This window comes from Notechis scutatus, chromosome 1, assembly GCF_049901735.1.
Source record: "Notechis scutatus isolate UNSWTSFEM ecotype Mainland chromosome 1, rNotScu1.2, whole genome shotgun sequence".
Classification (NCBI taxonomy): domain Eukaryota; kingdom Metazoa; phylum Chordata; class Lepidosauria; order Squamata; family Elapidae; genus Notechis; species Notechis scutatus.
Window position 1 is genome coordinate 287,830,158 of NC_142009.1, and position 13,386 is coordinate 287,843,543.

General features: G+C 38.1%; 1 long non-coding RNA gene across 1 annotated transcript in view; it reads right to left on the reverse strand.

Moving 5' to 3' along the window:
- LOC148133422 (uncharacterized) overlaps positions 1 to 13,386 on the reverse strand; it is a 189,378-nt gene that overhangs the window by 52,395 nt on the left and 123,597 nt on the right. The window contains exon 2 of the long non-coding RNA XR_015746772.1: positions 7,993 to 8,051. This is a non-coding gene — a long non-coding RNA (uncharacterized LOC148133422). The remainder of the gene's footprint in view (positions 1 to 7,992; positions 8,052 to 13,386) is intronic.

A 13,386-nucleotide genomic window follows, 5' to 3' on the forward strand; every position in this document is an offset into this window, starting at 1 on the left:
TAAATGTCCCACAGAAATAAAGAGAGAGAGAGAGAGAGAGAGACTATTCTCTTGCCAGGCAGAACTGCTATTCCCAAGAAGCTTTTTCTAATCTACAAGAGAACTGAAGTCAGTGACCCCAGGGAGAAAGTTCCCATTATTCCATTGATTGAGAGTGGAGGTTAGCTACTCAGCTGTCCCTTGTTTGAACAGCCAGATGTGTAGGTCCCTCAGCCAAGTTCATGGGTTTCCTGACTGTAAATCTAGAAAACTGCAGATCTGTAGTCAAGCAGGGAGAACTAACATATTTCTGTTTTCAGTTCAGCAATCAGGCCTAAATGAACAGTAAAATAGGCTGGAACTAAATCATCATCAAGTATCAGGGTGAATTGGTTTGGAATTTCAGCGTCTTGTAATAAAAATAGCACAAGAACACAAATTAAGAATGATGTGATGCAAAGTTTAACAAGGTGGAATAAATAGGGAAAGGTTTTGGTGTCTCCCCTTGTTCTATTTCCTTCATGGTCTGCTCTTGTTGTCCTGCTTTTTAGAGAAAATTCACTCTGGCTTTCAGTTGTCTTTATCTCTAATGCTGAAATGTTGGATCATTTGATTTAAATAAAGGTTGGCTGGTTGAAAGTTGCTCAGCAGTTCTTTGATCTCAGAAATCCTTATCTGCAATATGTCTGGAGCTCAAAGTTTTTTTGCATATTATTTCTGACTCTCTGAGGCAGCTCTTAGATGTTCTGATTCATCATCTAAGAACTGGCTGAGTGTAAAAATCAGTTAACGGGGTCCTCCAGAGATTTTGCGGGATAAGCTTCCTAGTCTGCAATGCAAGGCACACTTTAGTTATTTAGATACAGCTATCCCAACCATGGAAAGGCAAAAACATACTTTTTTACTGTATGTTCTCTTGACTGCAGAATGAAATAAACCATTCATGACATTTCCAAGACCAGAAATCTAAAAAAACCCTTTCTTTGAATTCTTTTCCTAATTATCCTCTAATATTTAGACACATTTCTACCCCTATTTGCTTAAGTTCACTATTCGCTAACAATCCTTACTCCCACTTCTGATTTGTTCTATCCAGATTAATGTAATCAGTAAATTTCTAAAATCTGAAACTCAAATGAAAGACCTCTAAAACCCAGCTTTTCCAGCTGTGCCTAGAGTTCATTCAGACCCAGACATTGCTCTGTTATTTATATTGCTTAAATTTGTTTTTGTGTAGTTATCATTTTAACTTGCATTAGGGGAGCTAATTACTTCCATATGACCAATTTTGGTTAACTATAGTAAAACCAATTGGATTGTTGTAGTTGCTATTCCTAAAAAAAACTCTACACTTTGATTTGGGCTCAGTATCTTCCACAAAGTATTCCTCACCTATCAACTCTGCAGGCTATGGTATCTCGCGGTTAAAAATAAAATGCAGCACATGTTGGTCACATGTTTCAAACAGGATATGTGCTACATTTTTAAAGTATGACTTTTGCAACAGTGGCAAGCCACTTCCATATTAATGTCAAAAGAACTACATAGATGTGTCTGGGAAGCCACTAGGAGTCAAGCTTGACTCGAAAGAAGCCTTTGCTAATGTACTTCGGAGAGAAATGCCTACCAAATGTGAAACAAAGTAAATTTCTGTATAATGATCACTAATTATGTGCTATCAAGTCAATGTGAATGCTTATAACTCAGTGATTAAAGATACTGAGCTTGTTAGCTAGAAGATCCCTGTGTGACCTGTATGCCATGTGATGGGGTGAGCTCTCATTACTTGCCTCAGCTCCTGCCCACTTAGCAGTTTGAAAACTTGCAAATGTGAGTAGATAAATAGGTGCCACTTCGGTGGGAAAGTATCAGAGTTCTGTGTGGCTCGGCATACAGTCATTCTGTCCACATGACCACAGAAATGTCTTCAGACAACGCTGGCTCCCTCAGCTAAAAAACAAATATGGGAACTGCCCCTTAGAGTTGGACATGACTGGACAAGGGAAACCTTTTAGTGGTTATATGGACTTTGTCCAAGTTGACCCTTTAGGTTTTCCTGTGGTATACCCATCACCACTTTAATCAAGGCCATTATCCTTGGTACTGGTCAGCCTCTTTTTTTAAATTTCTTTCCACTTGTTTCCAGCATTATGGATTTTTCAAGGGTCCTGGGTCTTCACATAATATGTCCAAAATATAATACTTTAAATTTGGTAAATTTTGCCATTGATGAGAACCCTGGGCTGAGAGTATGGATAGTAACCTATTATTTGAGACAATACTATCTCAGTTGTATTTATCCCCAAGAGAAAAAAAGCAAATAAGATATGGGGGGGGGGAATTAGCCCATGAGTTACCTCAGGTGAATAATATTGTGTTATTCATTTGCCTCATATTTTTGCTTTCTTATTTGCATGACTTTCAGAATTGTTTGGTTAATCTGATTAAAGTCTATCAAATTCAGTGTGATGTAAGAGCAGCAATATTAGATGTTCCTAGGAAACTTACAGGCTCACTTCTAATTGGGAAAGCAGAAGATAAATACCTGAAAAATCACATCACAATACAAAGATTATATTTAGTTACTATGGTTAACGCCTTTAGTAGGACTGGCCCTTATGAACTTGCCTTTAAGCTATCTAAAGCTGGGTAAAATCTATTCCAGACAACATTTCAATTTAAGAACAAGGATAGATCTCTTTTGGCAATATTATAAGTCAACTGTAGCTCAAATAAAAATAGCTTCTTTTACCAGTCTTGAGCACTGGTTGATTTCATTAGATCCTTCCATGGTCTAATGACTGATGTATAATTGGAGGTTTTCTTTTTCATTTTCATATATATCACAGGGGATAATTGTAATGCCATTTTTAAAATTGCATTGTCAATAGTGTGATTATTAAGAATGTAAACTTATCATGAGACCATATGGAAGAAACTGTTGTTGTTATTGGGTGAAAGCTGGAAACAAAACCATTGTTTTATTTTCCACTAAAACAATCCACAAAACCCTTTCTGTATGTGGGCAGCTACACCCAAACAGCAGCAGTCACATTTTAAAAGAGAGTTGACATAGAGAAAATTTGTATTTGAAAAGGTTGTATCAGGTTTGTCAGTATATCAAAGAACAAGAATATTTCCATTTAAAAAGATAATTTGACAATCTGTATTAACAGTGACATAGCAAAAGATGTCAATAAAGTCCTTTCTAATTTGCAAGACTTTATAAATGTAAATAGCAAAAAAATATCTATGAACAATTTAAAATACTTGTATAACCTACCCATCTGGATCAAAAGTCTGTAAATCAGCCAGGACTACTAGTGATTGACACACAATTCTAAATAGCTATTATTTTCTCGTTTCTTAAAAATGAAATGGAACAATTAATCTAGATAACTGGAAAAATGTGTTCTTACATACCATTATAAAGGTGCCAACATTTATTTTCTGAAGATGAAAGGGATTGCAAGGACCACAACATGGGTTTCAACACTTGAGCAAAACCGTCTACAAGTAGAGAATTAAAAATACAAAAGTCAGCTGAAGTTACCATATGCTTTCTTTCAAGAAGTTCAAGATGGCTTGAAGAATTTAAGGCCAATACCAATTAATTATAATTGGTTATTAATCACCAAGCTGTCTAGATGCAGCTAAAGTAACTGAACCTTAAACATGACCTTCATGATTGATAGTTATTAATAAAGTTCTCCACATTGTTTTAGAAAGTCAGGGTTATACAAAGGGAGTGGCGCTTTACCTCTATAACTGAAAGGGATAAATAGGATTCTTAAAGGTTAAAGAATGCAGTCAGTTGCTCAAACTCTTGAAGCTTAATACCTTTGGCTATTCAAAAAGCTAATTAAAACCCAGCTGGAACCAAGTCAATAGACAGTATTTCAAAGGAAAACACATCACAATAGAATGTGTAATTGGTGATGATTGGAGCAGTTCATAGCAGATTGAGCATTCAGAGGTTCAAGAATAAGAGCTTTAGAGAAAAATTTACATATTTTGTATACTTAGAGTATAGATCAGCTTTTCCCACCAGCTGCCACACACATTTGTTGGTTACAACTCCCATCACACAACTTGGCTGCTTGTGTACATGAACTACAGTCCAACACATCTGGAGCGTGACATAAATGTCAAAGGAAGTGTAGGCAGTTGGCAAATTTAAAAATGGAAAATCTCTTCTTTAGCACCACAGTTGCTATGACTAATGTGTACTTTAGAAATGATGTGTTCAGTGTGCTTCTTTTTGCACCTTTGATATCATTTACTCAAGAGAAAATTAAATCTGAATTTAAGATGACTCTCCTCCAACAAATATTTAGCAGGATGAACATTAGATCCTCCTGTGCAAGTAGCATATTGGGTTACTCCAGCATTTTTGGTTTGAGACAAGTACTTCAGCATCTTGGTATAGGGTATAGAGTCTCCTGCTTGAGCAGGGGGCTGGACTAGAAGACCTCCAAGGTCCTTTCCAGCTCTTGTTTATGGTGAATGCTGCCTGCTGGTAGGAACCAAAGTCACTGGCCTCATGTTTCCTGCCAGTGCCACCTGGGGGAAGGACCCACTTCCGATTTCAGTTTAATCAGCATTGCTGCAGCCACATGGGGCTGCTGCATTGAGAGCGCTTTGCCACAGGGATGGTGGCAGGAGCCAGAGGGTCTTTTCGTCTGCTCAGAAAGTAATTTATGGAGTTTGGGAGCCCCGAAAGGCCAGTCCTAGTGTTATGATGATCTTCCTCTGTGTTTTAGTCTTCCATGAACATTCTTTGGCATGTATTTCAAGGGCCTCCTCTTGGCCATTTGGCTTCAGGAGGGGGGGTGTCCATCTCATTGCCATCTTCGGAATTCAATTATTCTCCATGTGGAGAATATGACCTGCAAGTTGGGGTCTTCTGCTTGCAACAATGTTACGTAATTTGCAGAAGAAACCTTTTTGGAGCACTTCTTTGGCATCATAACTATCCCCTGTGAATTGGTTGCAAACATTTCGTCCCCATTCAAGGAGAGATCTTCAGTGCTCTTTGGATTGTGCTTGTCTGGGAGAGCACTGGCCTTTAAATACCTTTCTGACTCCTGGTTTCAAGTTGTGTAATTGGTTGGCTGTAGTTGCTGAGTCATAGTCCTTTTAAGTACCATCTGTGTGATGTAAATTAGTGCTTTCCTAAGAGGTCTGTAGGGGGCGTGCATAAGCGCACCAACGTGCCTACCGTCCCTGTCCTATTGTTTCTCTTATTCTTTTATTTTTCTTATATGTACCCATTTCATGTATTCACAACTATGTATACACTTATACTTATTATCTTGTAAACAATTGGCAAATCAAATAAATAAAATAAATAAATAAATAAAAATAAATAAATAGTGTTGTTGTTCAGATGTCTTCTGATGATGTCATCGTCTGGTTTCAGGTTGATTTGATCAGCTGTGTGTGATGGATGTGATCTGATTTCTTGTGATCTGTTGAGTTATAACTTTGTTAGAAGCGTTGGCTGTTCATTGGTCTTTAAATGCTGCCTTTGGAATCGTAGTTGATGTTGTTCTTTCATTCTAAGTGGTTGGTAGATTGGGCCGATGTCAATGTGTTTATTGTTTATTGATTTTTTGGTGGAAAATCAGGCTTCCAGGAATTCCCTTTCTCTCCCTGACTTCACCTAGGTTACAACTGTGGTCCCAGTTAGATTGAATTTGTGTCCTTTTGAGTCTTCATGGATGGACATGAGGGATAGAGGGTCATGTCTCCTGATGGTCAGAAGTATTTGTGCAGTCTAGTTAATAGTTTTCTTCCTGTGTGGCTGACATAGTTCTTCAAGCAGTTGCTGCATAGGATCCAATATGCAATGCCTGATCTTTGGTTTATTTCTGTCTGCCCTTTCAGTTTTGACAGGGTCCATCTGAGGGTTGAGGTTGGTTTGTGGACTATTGTGAGGTTGTGTTGATGCAGCAATCGTGCCCTCATTTCTGAAACTTTTTGCATATAGGGGATTGTGATGTCTGGTCGTTGTTGTTTTTGTGGTGGTTGTTGTGTTGCTTTGCGTATTTGTGTTGTTTGTATGTAGACCAGGGGTGGGATGCTACCGGTTCTGTCTGGCTCTATATAACTGGTAGCTCTGAAGAGCAGCAGACACAGAACTGCTGCTGTTTGGTCTTACCTGTCCTTTATTTCCTGCTTTTCAACCTCAGCTGCTTTGCACAGCACAGCTGAGGTTGAAAAAGCAGGAAAAAAGAGGCTTTTCAAACGCTGTGCACCTGCGCGCTGCACTTTTCAGCTCTCCGGGTGGCACAGCTTAAGGTTTTTTTACACACGCACGCAGCGTGTAAAAACATAGTCACCAAACCGGTAGTAACACCGGTTGAATCCCACCCCGGATGTAGACATCTCTGGGATGATGCCTTCATTAGTATATTTTCAGTTAAACAATTCTCCTCCTCTAAAGATAAATCACTGGGAGAGGGAAAAACAATGTTCCTTTTGGACAAACCAAATATTTTACATATCGTTACAGCTTAGTAAATTAATCATTTATTTAGTAACACTCACATGAATTGTTATTCTGCTGACTAATCTTGTGCTAGGAATAAGGTATTTGTTAATCCTGTACAGCAGAGGTCTCCAACCTTGGCAACTTTAAGACTAGTGGACTTCAACTCCCAGAATTCTCCAGCCAGCATAGCTGGCTGGAGAATTCTGGGAATTGAAGTCCACAAGTCTTAAAGTTGCCAAGGTTGGAGACCTCTGCTGTACAGGACAAATGTGACTAGTTATTTCAAGTCACTTTTTCATTGATTCAGTTTTTTACGTTGGGAATCAGATGGGATTATCAAAAATCCATTGAATTCATTGTTGGCTTACCAGCAATATTTATATGAGACACCATTTACAAACTGCAATATAGACAAATTGTAAGATTAATAAGTAAGTAAGTAAATAAGATTCAGTTTTAATACCTGTATTTCATATGAATCCAATGACCATCTGTACATGATGCAGAAACACATATGAACCAGATAAGCAGATTTATAACAAAAGGTTTTCCTTTTGATCCAGATCACTCTTTAGCCAGTACGTGAATATGAGGCACATTTTTCTCACATGTCCATGAACTGGACACCTGAATGTCTAGTGAGAAATGCGTACCCCTCTCCTCCTACTCTATTCACATCTATAAACTGGCCTTTCTAAGAAAGTATCTGCAGCAATAAAATGTATTCAAGGGTTTACTGTTTTGTTAAGAATTTTTTCCTGGCCATTTGCACAAATGGTGACTGTCAAAATTTAAGTCAACAATGTGAGGTTTCATGTGCAAACATCTCCCCAACTCTCTATGGGCCATCCATAGATCCCTCAAATCTCAGAGTAACATCCAGTTACTATCGATTTTTTTTAATTCAAAAGTCACATAAATCTTACCAGATCATCACATACCTGTAATGCATTAGAATTATTGCAATGTGCTCTACATGGGACTGCCCTTGAAAACCACCTGGAAACTTCAGCTCAGAGGTGGTATTCAGCAGGTTCTGACCAGTTCTGGAGAACTGGTAGAGGAAATTTTGAGTAGTTTGGAGAACCGGTAGCGGAAATTTTGAGTAGTTTGGAATACCACCTCTGACTGGACCCACCCCCATCTATTCTCTGCCTCCTAAGTCCCAGCTGATTGGCCGGGTCTTCTTTTGTTGCCCTGCACAGGAGAACAGAGCTGGAAAGCAGGTTAGTGGGGTGGGGAGGGAATGGGGATTTTGCAGTAACCTTCCTCTGCCACGCCCACCAAGCCACACCCACAGAACCAGTAAAAATATTTGAATCCCACCACTGCTTCAACTGGCCTGAGAACATGGCAGCGCCTACTCTAATAGGGGCCCTTAGGTTTGTCCATGTAACACCTCTGCAATGGCATCCAGTTTCTTCCCAGGTGCAATTCAAGAGATGTTGGTAATCACCTTTAAAGCCTTATATGGCACAGGATCGTAACCCCTCACATTCCCAGCAAAATAATTTTACCTTGTAGTATGGTCAACTTCAGCACAGTCCCAAGCAAAGTGGATCAAGAGCATGACGTACTGTAAAAAAAAAAGTATCTTTACTTCCATAATCCAAGCTGTTGTGCTGACAAATAGCTCCACATTGAAGATATATTCTCTGATTTTAGTTCAAGTTTAAAGACTCCATTTAATATATGGTAACTGTACTTCATATCTGACATTCAGAGTTTGTACTCCCTATTGCTGACATAACTTCAATATTAGCACAGCGTGATTTATAGCCGTATTGCTTGAATAAAGATTCAAACAAACCTTTAGGGCTGCAACACAAGAAGAAACCATTTTAATGGATAACAGCAATGCATTTACAGGGAGTTCATTCATAAAAAAAAGCTGCAGTGCTAAATTTGAAATGAGTACTGTGTGCAGACAAAACAACACCAACAACAACACCAAAGTGATGTCAGTGAGAGATAAATTAAGAACTACATTTCAATTGGCCTCAGAATTAATCCTTTAAACTTAAGAGTCCAATAACACATTACAATTAGTATTTCAATGCAGTTCTCTGTTTTCCTTTTTTTAAAAAATTCCAAGATAAGCTAATGGATATTTAAGGAATATTTAAATCAGAAGTATCCAATCCTGGCAACTTTTAAAACTTGTGGACTTCAACTCCCAGAATTCCCCAGCCAGTATGAAGTCCACAGGTCTTAAAGTTGCTAAGGTTGGACACCCTCCATTTAAATGTTTCTTCCTCAGCCATAATTAAAAAGAAAAGGAAAAAATGGAAGACATTCCTTTACCAAATGTAACTATCAAGTTCAAACACAAATCTTCTGATAAAAATGACTTCCCCCACTCCCCATTTCCCTGACTTCACCTCATAGACCAGGAAAGAGCCATTCTTCCAGTGGTAGGATTCAATTTTTTTACTACCAGTTCTGTGGGCATGGCTTGGTGGGTGTGGAAGGGGAAGGATACTGTAAAATCTCCAGTCAGAGGTGGTATTTGCCGGTTTTCCGAACTACTCAAAATTTCCGCTATCGGTTCTCCAGAACTGGTCAGAACTTGCTGAATACCACCTCTGAATTCTTCTCAGGATTATGACTTGGAAATGTTTAAATCCCCCTCTCCCATGAACTGTCATTCCAAGACAACCCTGAAACTATTCTCAGACAGTATTTATAATTTAAAAACACACACACACACAAATATATCTGCAACATAATGATTTAAAGATAGCTAAATGCAACCAGGATGCCATCCAAATGCACCAGGTTCAATTCACTGAGTTTTCCAGCCATCATAAAGATTATGAAGAATTCTGGAAGTGGAAATTCACAAATCCATAAGACAGTGAGGTTAGACAAGGTTTTATTCATTTACTATGTTTATAAGCTGTCCCAATTGGCCAGAACTCTGGACAACAAGCAATACAATCAGTACATATTTGGAAATAGCTGTAGGTTTTGAATTGTTTACAAAGGCAGCCCCACATACAGGCAGTCCTTGATTTACAAGCACAACCAAGGTCAAAATTTCCATTGCTAAGCAAGTTGGTTGCTAAATGAGTTTTATCCAATTCTACGTTGTTTTTTTATATTTTCAAGTATTTTAACAACCACTTTAGTGTTTTTAAAACTAGAACTGATATCCTTTTTATCACTTTTATTCTTCCGATTTACATGTTACATTTATGGCTATTATCTAACAACGTGTAGGAATGGAGACAGAAGGAAGAGCCACACATTAGAGAATGATCATGCAAAAGGTACTTCAACCCACAGAAGCAAAGAGGGAACCAGAAGCACACTAGAAAAGATTCTCCCTAGTTTTCTGGGAAGTAAAAGGAGGAGTTAAATGTTTTCAGACTTTTCAGATTCTGTTACTGTAATATTACAATAAACTCCTGGTTAATACTCCTGGTTTATGCTTCTTGTGTGAGCTACCTTGAAGGTCTGATGTATTACTGTTGCTGCTAACTTTATTTTCTTATTTTTCTTATTTATTTTTCTTATTTTTTAGCTTTGATTTTTTTCCTAATATGCTTTAATAGATTTAAGAAAAGCATGGTTACTGGACAGTCTAAAATCACAATAAACCATCAAAGAAACAAACTAGGTTCTTCTATTCCTCTAGAATATAAGGATCAGTCAGCCTTTTGAGTAAGTCAAGCTAAGAAACAGATTTCACATATTTTATTGTTGCAGGGCAAAATAAGAGAATCTTGTAAGCTTGACAGTTTTCCTCTATCCTCTTTTATACAAAAGAGCATCAAAATGGGGTTCTTTGAGTTTCTTTCTTATCCCTCTTCTTTTCCAGGACCAAATTGATGTTAACCATTCTTGATTTTTTTTTCCTACAGGATTTTCTCTGAATTTCTCTACAACAGGGGTGTCAAACTCACTTCGTCACAGCGGTGTCATGTGACGTGACTTTTTTCTCCACTAAACCAGGTGTGGGTGTGGCCAGCATGTGACTCATCCGGTCCACAGGCCACAAGTTTGACAGTCCAGCTCTACCGGATTGCAGTTTGTGAATGGGATAATGTTCTACTTTTTCCTGAAATTCTGTTATATGTGGTATTATCCCAGTTAATGACCTGATTAAAGCCACACTTGCTTGATTTCCGCTGATTTCATCTCCCGCACATCCTCTGAGAGCTCTTCATTTAGGCAGCTCAGTCTCACCTTATTATAGCATATCACTTTCAGTTCTGTCATGAAAGAGATTGATTGGTTGATTGATTATGTGTCAGCAAGTCACTGTCAACTCCAAGGAACCACTTAGATAGATTTTTATCCATGATGATTTTTTTCTAACCGGGGGCGCATTTTCAGGTGCACTTATTACCACTATAACCCAGTCTATCCATTTTGCTGCTGGTCATTCTCTTCTTTGCTTTCTTCTTGCCTTTCCCAGAATTAAAGCTGCTCAAAATCTCAAGTCTTCATGTAATGTGTCTGAAGCAGGATATTTTGAGCTTGGTAATTTGTTCCATGAGTGAGAACTCTGGGTTAGATCAGGGTTCCCAAACCCTGGACTGCACCTCTACTGGGCTTTGAACCGTTCTGAAGTGTTGAGCAAGCACGGGCTCATGCCCACTTGTGCAAGCAGAGGGTGAACATGTGTGCATGTGCTTCAGTTGCGCTAACAGCAGGTTCGCATACCCACCACTCACACAAATGGAGCTGTGCACATGTGCTTGCCCACCACTCCTATGGAACCATCCCCTCTCCATCCCCCACCGGGCCAGGTCACAAAGCCAAAAGTTTGGGGGGCTCTGTGTTACATGATCCATTTGTTTGTTTTCTTGACTGTTTAAATCATCAATACTCTTTCTATCCTTCAACATCCAACTTTTGCTTCCATAGAGCATCACAGGGAATACTGCAGCTTGCTCAATTCTATAGGTATAAATGCATCTCAGGGATTGAATATTCTTTCCAATGCTTTCGTGCCTGCTCTGCCAAGTACTACTCTACAACTTATTTCTTGACTGTTGTTGATAGTTGCTCCTAAAAGCAAAAGCTATCCCCCAAATTCAATATCTTCACTGTTAACTAACATGAAGAGAGGAGGGATATAAATGTAATACATTCATACTGTAATTTGTGCATATGTAGAAAACCTTTACGATAATGTTCATGGCTAGATATTTCTTACACTGTCTCAAGCACAGTGCTCAATTGTCTACATCATGCCATAAAAATATTCCTTATTTTTCCTGAGAACTAAGCACAGGAAATAGAAATAACGTACAGGGATTATAATCTGTTTGCCAAAATGTTTCTTAGTGTAAAATGAATCATATGCCTAAAAACTGTCCAATAAGCACAATCATTTCCATGGAAAAGAAATTTGGATAAAGGTTAGGAACAGGATTATCTATGTGAAAGAGGCAGAATCAACATTAGAAATTACTAGTACTACTATTTCTCCTCAGAGCTAAGACAGTTCATAGACAAATTAATGTTTGCTTTAATATATTTCATTTTATTATGAAACTTACAGTCATGGGTAAAATATAAATAAGAAAACTTCCTCCCAGCTTGTGTGTATTCATCAGTGTTTCTACCAGATAACAAGTTTCATAGGGCAGTTTCTCAAGTTTCATCATAACAAAATTTATCTCTTCGGTTTCTGTAAAAAAAAGAACAAATTTGGTATCTAATTATGAGTTTCAAGTCTTCCTTGAATATTAGTGCCAAGGTTTTTACAGCCTTTTAAATTTTAGATATTTCTTACACTGTCTCAAGCACAGTGCTCAATTGTCTACATCATGCCATAAAAATATTCCTTATTTTTCCTGAGAACTAAGCACAGGAAATAGAAATAAATAAGCTACAAGTAGTCCTGAACTTACACCCATTCATTTAATTACCATTTGACAATGGCACTGAACAAAATGACTTCTGATTGTTTTTCACACTTACAATTTTGCAGCATAGCATCCCCTGGGTTACATGTTCAAAATTCAGATGCTTGACAACAATTTATGACAATCGCAGTAACCCGGGATCCCATCTTGCAACCTTCTGACAGGCCAAGTCAAGATTTACTTAATGACAGCGTTACTAAGTTAACAACTGCAGTGATTCGCTTGAGAAGTGTGGCAAGAAAGATCATAAAATAGGGTAAAACTCAATTAATTGTCTTAGGTAAAGGTAAATTTTGGGCTCAATTGTGGTTATAAGTTGAGGACAACCTGTAATTACATGTTGAAACTTTGAACCAAACCTCTTTGATCCAAACACAGATGTTCCTTACACTGTATGCATGCCTGACAGTTTAGTCACTCATACCTCACAGAAACTCTTTACACATTCCATACATATTTCTGTCAAGCTTCCACTTCTAAATTATAACATCTCTATACTTCTCTGATTCTGTTCACTGTTGGACCTTTTCCCTTACAAAAAATGGAAAAGCCTAATGAAGGCTATCATGCTCACATATTCAACCCACAATCATTTTTGTTTCCAAAATACTGCAGATCCAGTGTTCCGATCAAAATAACAAGCTAAACCTCACCAGGGCTCTTGGCATATTATAATTCCCCCCCCCCCCTTGGCATTCAGTGTTGGGTGCCTGGTTGACAGCCAGTTTCATTTTCATCTTGCACACTGCTGTAACAAATGTAAATGGCAGCTACTGAGTGCTTGTAGCTTTTACAAACACTGTCATAAAAAGCCACATATATTCTTTCCATTGTGGAGCATATATATATTTAAAGGCAAGATCAAAGGCTAATTTGGCTCTCCATCTCTGCAAAATGTCAGAGTCATCGAGATGAGCAACTATATAAATTGATTGAATAAATAAATATCAAGCAAAGCTAAATATCTATGGAGATTCTCAGTCATCCATGTCATGGTTGTCCCAAAGGTGCTTTTTTCAAGAGGCAACT